Source organism: Mustela putorius, unplaced genomic scaffold, assembly GCF_011764305.1.
Source record: "Mustela putorius furo isolate JIRA1106 unplaced genomic scaffold, ASM1176430v1.1 tig00000242_pilon_pilon_pilon, whole genome shotgun sequence".
In the NCBI taxonomy this organism is placed as follows: Eukaryota; Metazoa; Chordata; class Mammalia; order Carnivora; family Mustelidae; genus Mustela; species Mustela putorius.
In genome coordinates this window covers 11,487,499-11,494,068 of record NW_025421325.1, presented here as the reverse complement: position 1 = coordinate 11,494,068, position 6,570 = coordinate 11,487,499, and the positions used below count along the sequence as shown (strand labels likewise).

Sequence of the window (6,570 nt, the reverse complement as noted above, 5' to 3'; positions counted from 1 at the left end):
ACAGTGGGGTCTTTGGGACATCCTTAGGTCACCAGGGTGGAGCCCTCATGAATTAGTTTAGTGCCCTTATAAAAGAAGACCCAGAAGGATCCCGCACCCCTTCCTCAGTCTTGAGCTCCCCCCAGCCTGGCTTACAAAACCTTTGGCTTGCCCGAGATGTTAAGAAAATGAGCTGTGAGATTCAAGTCCCTCTAGGCCATTGGTTCTTAACACGGCCTACCCGGAGCCATTCTGTAAAATCGTGGGGTTTTTACATTGTCACAAAACTTGGGGAGATGAGGGTTATTAGCATTTAATAACCAGAAAGAGTTCAAGGGTCCTCATGCTGTAATGAAGGAGGCCATCCCATAATGAAAAATCATTCCATCCCAAGTCTGTACAGGCAAAGAACCTGGTCATCATTTTCTGAGCTTAAAACCTAACTCTAACAAAGTGTTTCTGCTTGGTTTAAATAGAAACCCCATATTTCATTTATACAAAACAACATAAAATGTCCAGTAATGCAACTAACATTTAAGTGAAGACACACCATTCCTTGCCTTGTCCAAAATATTACAAAGAGCTTTTCACTATTTCAAAAAGCCTCCAAGAGCAGTACCTACCACCCGTGACACAAAAGTCACCCGGCTAAATGGTTCTGCATGGCTAGCTATCACTGGCAGGGCAGCCTGGGGCACAGCATCCCCCCTGCACCTGTGCCTGAGCCTTAGAGAAAAATGCATATTGTTTCACCATCAGTGCAATTCTCCTTTCTCGTTCTCCTTTCTGTTTCAATTAGAACACTACCCTGCAATTTGAAGAATGTGGTAGGTAGCTTATAGGAGCTCTAAAATTCCACTTTAAGAAGGTAAAGAGGGAATACCTATTATCTAAAGAGGGTTGGAATCTGATACTGTTCCGAGCCTTTGCTCTGGGCATCCCCCGATCCTCCCTTTCCGTACTGAGCACTTACTATGTGCCAGAGGCTATTTTCCAGGCTTGCTCTCCTGTACTTTTCTCAACTACCCCCACAAGGCAGGCATGGCCATCCTTGTTCTATAGATGATGGAACTGAAGCTCAGAGAATCAAAGTAAACCAAGAAGGGGAAAAGCTGGGATTCAAATTCAAGTCTACTTGACTCCAAGAGCTGGCATCTTAGCCATCCCACATGGAATTCAACTAACTCCATATTTAATTAATGTAGAGACAATGAAAAAAGATCACCTTTTGTAAATTTTACTTACAACTCCATTTCTATTTACATAGTTTAATACCTCACCCTTTGAGATGAAAATATTTATCAGGCAATTAAAAGGAAAAGCAACTGAGAACTAGAGTCTTCTATTTTAATGAACCCTCTGTGGGATCCTCTGAACTGAGCTAATTGCCTCACTTACCGTATCTCTGCACTCTGATGATCTCCTGAAGTTTTCATGTGGGGAAAATACCAATCCTTACAACGCAAGTTATTAGCTAACAGTTTTCTAATGTGATAGAAGAGAGACTCTCGCTCAAGAAGCCCGAAGTACTTCAGCAGCATTGGTTCTATATGAAAAACAGTCCTGCCCTCTAAGAACAAAGAATGACAAGGAGTTCATTTCCACCCTCTCTGTCCCCTGAGAGGACAGTCAGATCACGGAGCACCTAAAAAATACTCATCCAGTTTCAGGGAAAGGGTTTTGTCAGAAGTTGTCTTGCACCTGGGCTGAGAGAGAACCTCGACGGATAGAAAAGGACAAGTGCCCATCATATGTCCATCACTTTAGGTATGTTATTTCAGTAAAACTCTATGAAAACCTGTGTGTTACATGTCATTGCCTCGCACAGATAGAAATATAAGGGCCCTACGAAGCTGTAAGTGGCCCCCGAGCACCCAACAGCAGAGTGTCCCAGCTGGGAAGTGAGCCCAGCCATGTCCCATTATGCTTGCTTCCACTCAACCTCGAGTGTATGGGGATCTCCAACCCCACCACAACTATTGTGTCACAGAGAAGCTTGGGGGACGGGGAGGGACACTTTGGATTAAATCTCCAGTTAGGTTTCAAACACCTCGGAAGTCTAATTTCTAGGGAATGTTCCCAACTGTGTTCAACAGATTTGAACGTAACTGGAGACTGGGCAGTTGGCATGTCACTTTAACGAGGGGAATGTTTCTTGCAAAATCCAACAATGACAGGAAAACTTGACTATGTTCTTTAATAAAATGCAAAATGATGTGGCAGGGAATTCCCAGAACTGTTTCCCCACCTTCGAGCACTCTCCATTTTTGGTGCTGCTATTAGGTTGTCCCAAGTCCTGGAAGACTCAGGTCACTGCTGAGAAACCCTTCTTCAAAAGTAAACTATGACTTCCGTATTCTCATCATCTTCTTAAGTTGTTCTGGGAGGGAGCCTCACAAGGTTAAATTGAAAATAAGAAACGTAAACATAAAAGCAGCAGCCACTGGGTGTCACTGATTTACCACTTGAATATACCTTGTCCCACATTTCTATAGCAGGAGAAAACCTGGTCTTTTAAGTGGAATATTTTGAAACCACTTTTGAAACCTTCACGTTCTTGAATGGTTGAGACAAATGGAGAAGAGTTTAAAATAAAAGGATCTTGTGACCTTGAGAAGATGTTGTCCTCTATTGTAAACAATTCATAACTGTAACAATGGTCCCATTTTAGAGATGCATACACTGAAGCAGAACAAGCTAACTAACGTCCAGGATGTCTGAGAACACATTCCTGAACTTCATTTTTAAATCAAGACTTCCATGTTTTATTTTTATCTTAAGATAAAAGCCAGGGACACAGTACCCATTATTTATTCTTGTCCCTAACTCCCAATTTCATACTTAAAGAAGACTAAAAAAAAGAAATCTTTCAGAACATCTGAGAATTTGGGGATTGGGATTATGTATCAAGCTCCTACAAATGGTGTTAGAAGCTATTATTTATCAGGTATCTCTTCTGAACTGGGACAGTTATAGGAGTATCTCATTTAATGTTCACCAAAGAATAGAACACAGGTGGTCATTATCCTCAGATGAAATAAAACTGGAGATCAGAAAGGATAAATAACTTGTGGAAGATCACCAAGGAAGCAAGATAAAGATTTCAGATTCTAACCCACATTTGTGGCCGGCAAAGCCACGCTCATTATGCCGTATAAGCCGTATCTCTTCAGAAATGTTATCTTTAGTTCGGACACATCCCTTCCAAAGCTATGTGTTGTGCCTTATCTATGGTTAACCAGCTAGTAGAAGTTAAAGATAATAAGTCCAAGTCAACTGTATGCCTTGTGTTTTAGGATCATTCCCCAGGTAATTCCACTGGCTACAGGAGTCACTAGTCTCTCATTGTACAAAATTCTGAATTTCCCCCCCAAGCTCCTCAGGGTGATGTTCTGGCCTGGGATTTAGTTTCTCCGGATCTTCCGTTGTCTAAGTAAGCTAAGTCTTATCTCTTTCTATAGTGGATATATTCCTGCTCTCATTTTTGGCTTAACAATACCCACCCATCTGGAGAGAAGTAATCCTTCTTTAGACTAAAGAGCGGTGGAGAGCTTTGGGGTTGTTTATCTGCCAAATAGGTGCAGAAACAGCCCAGCAACTATAAACTCATAAGCTTCCTGATTCATCCTTGCAAATACAGTTAAGCTCAGAGCCGGAGGCTTTCTCTGGGGGAGATAAGGCAGTGTTTCCACATCACTATTAGCTCCTGCCAAGTTCCTGCTCCACAGAGAAGCAAGTTCTCTAGCTGGTGGCCTTTTGATGCCTTCCCTCCCTGATTCACACCTTAATTGTGGATGTTCCCTTTCCTTAACCCAGAGTCAAAACACCATGACTCTTTCTTTGTTTTCCACTTTCTCATTCCAGATCCTTGGGTTTCTTTTCAGACCTGGTTATGGCAGTAACTTAATAATAACCCCACAGAATCTGGCAAATAATCTCATTGTTTCATATTTTAAAAAAGCATCACATTTTAAAGTAAAACTATGTGTCCCTTTCCAGTGTCCATTTCAAGGAAATAGTAATATGTCATGCTCAGCAAATCCCAGATATCTGGGGGATCATCTTTTTTTCCTCTCTTCTCTGCCTGGTGATTGCTTCTTCTCCTGCTCCTTTCAACATAATCTGCTGGGTAACAACATCAAAATACACCTGGAGAACTCACACGAACTCAAGCTTCATCTCTTGATGACCACTTACAAAATGGAGAAGTAACTTTGCAATAGATGCAATCTGGCTGAAGCTTGATTCTCTTCACTTTTTTAAAAAATAATATTCCAGGGGCACCTGGGTGGCTCAGTGGGTTAAAGCCTCTGTCTTCGGCTCAGGTCATGATCTCAGGGTCCTGCGATGGAGCCCAGCACTGGGATCTCTGCTCAGCGGGGAGCCTGCTTCCTCTTCTCTCTCTCTCTCTCTCTCTCTGCCTCTCTCTCTGCCTACTTGTGATCTCTGTCTGTCAAATAAAATTAAATTAAATTAAAATAATATTCCAAAATTTTATCTTAAAAGTTAGATTTAGAGTCAAAAAAACAAATAATATGGATTTTTAAATATGGTCCTCTCTGCTGCCCATAGGAAGGCTGTTGGATACGAATGAGTGGGAAGTGTGGGGAAGGATCATTACAGGCTTGGGACATACCACACACGGATCATCTGTGCAAAGGCAGAGAAAGGTTTGGCCTCTTTGTGCCCTAAATTTTTCATAGGAGCACCTCCTATCTTGTTCTGCTTTCAAGTCCCCAGGCCTTGCCTCAGCATCTCCCAGCCCCACACAACTGCCATCACATATCCTTCCCTTGGTCAATCTCTGCAGAGCCCTGTCCTCACCCCAGACTTAGACTCCCGGCACTGCTTGTCTCATTCGTCCTACACACGTGTGCCAAGTGACGCTCTATTCCAAGCCCTGACTTCGTATTTTTACTTCCGTGTCATGTCCCTCCCCACCACCACCGCCATGTTCAGTCACTGCTTCAGATGGTACCACCAGTTAAGGAACTGGTCCAAAGTCACATAACCAAGAATGGGCAGAGGAAAGAGTCGAAGCAAAACGGAAGCTCTGCCCGGCACGTGGTGCCAGCTCGGGAGTTTATGACATTTATGTTAGGAGGGTTTTTCCTCTCCCGTGCCTGTTTTTTCCTTTCTTCATCAAGGAAGTTTCCTGAAGGACAAGGTCAGTTGAAAATAAAACAGAGTACTAGGTACTTTAAGCTAGTGGATATTCTAAAAGATAAAGCCTTACTACAGATGAAAGGAGTGTTCTGCTGTCTTAAAATTAATGAATACTACATAAAATGTGATGTGTAGTCACCTCTGTATTTATATCCACATGAATTTTCCTTCCTCTGCCCATGTATTTTAGCCATTGGTCATGATGAAGATCAGAGTAATTAGCTTATCCACAGAAGCCCATTTTTAGAAAACACTGTTAATTTGGAGAATATGCCTCCTGAACACAGAGAACAGGCCTCATTCCCCTTCCAGGATCAGGCCTGGATGAGGGCAGTGGGGGAAATAACTGAATACTAATTTTGGCAAGGTCTATTGTCAAATTTCTCACACTTTCACAATCCACATGAACAATTTCTGTTTTCTCCGTTGACACGATTGCACGTGTATTCATGTTCAGAGTGTGTAAGAAGACCAACCAATAGTGCCTTCCACACATCCCTGCATTGGCATCCGGACCATCTTTTGCTGACTCTCCTTGCACCCGCATAGTAAAGACACACAGCCCGGAGAAAACCCAAGGGCCTTCAGCAACCACCTGAGCAAGCCCACGGCTCCCTGTCACTGATGGGGAGAAGCCTTTGCCTCTGGGAGGCCAGGCACAAGCCACCTGCCCACGCACTCCAAGGTAGAAGCACTAGCAGACAGAGTCTCTGTTGAACACGTGCCATGCCCCACCCCAGCTCAAGCTGACTTTAAACACCTGGGTAATGACCCCAGGAGGGTGCACGGTTCCTGCTACTGCCATGCCAGGTCAATGCACGCAGTGGATAGAGGAAGCTCCTAGTCCATCTCCCTGCTCCAAAAATGCATTTAATATATTGTCTTCAGATATTATATTGATCAGAACTGATACTACACTTGATCTCAGCCAAAAGGCTGGCAAGCAAGCCACATAAACAATTGAGAGGTGAACGTTTTCCAAGGCTGCGGGCATAATAAGCATTGCCTGCAGAGAAAGAATTCTAAGCTCTGCTTACATAAAGAGAATTAATGAAAATCAGAGCACGTCCTTTAAGTAACATTAGGAAACTTGGCAGACGTGAACAATTTCCTCTGTCCCCTTATTACAATGTTACAGCCATTGTCTCATTTTCTGATAAATCATAAGTACACTCTGCTCTCTGGGAGTAACTTTTGTTCTCACGATGTTGTAAATGCGAGAGTAGAGTCAAATGTTCAGTCTGTGGGAGGTTCGTAGTGGAACACAGCCATCTCCCCACAGACACCGCCTGTCTTATTCAGGTGTTGGGCAGGAGGCCAGAACAAGCCAGGGAGGGGAGAGACACCACCAGGGAATTCCCACTACCCGGGTCTCCTTTCCTTGCAGCCTGACCATGGCTGAAGAGTTTCATGGTTCAGCTAATT

The 6,570-nt window shown here is 43.3% G+C and overlaps 1 pseudogene; it reads right to left on the bottom strand.

Moving 5' to 3' along the window:
* Positions 1-5,921: 5,921 nt before the first annotated feature.
* LOC123391570 lies at positions 5,922-6,093 on the bottom strand (annotated as a pseudogene).
* Between the last annotated feature and the right edge of the window lie 477 nt (positions 6,094-6,570).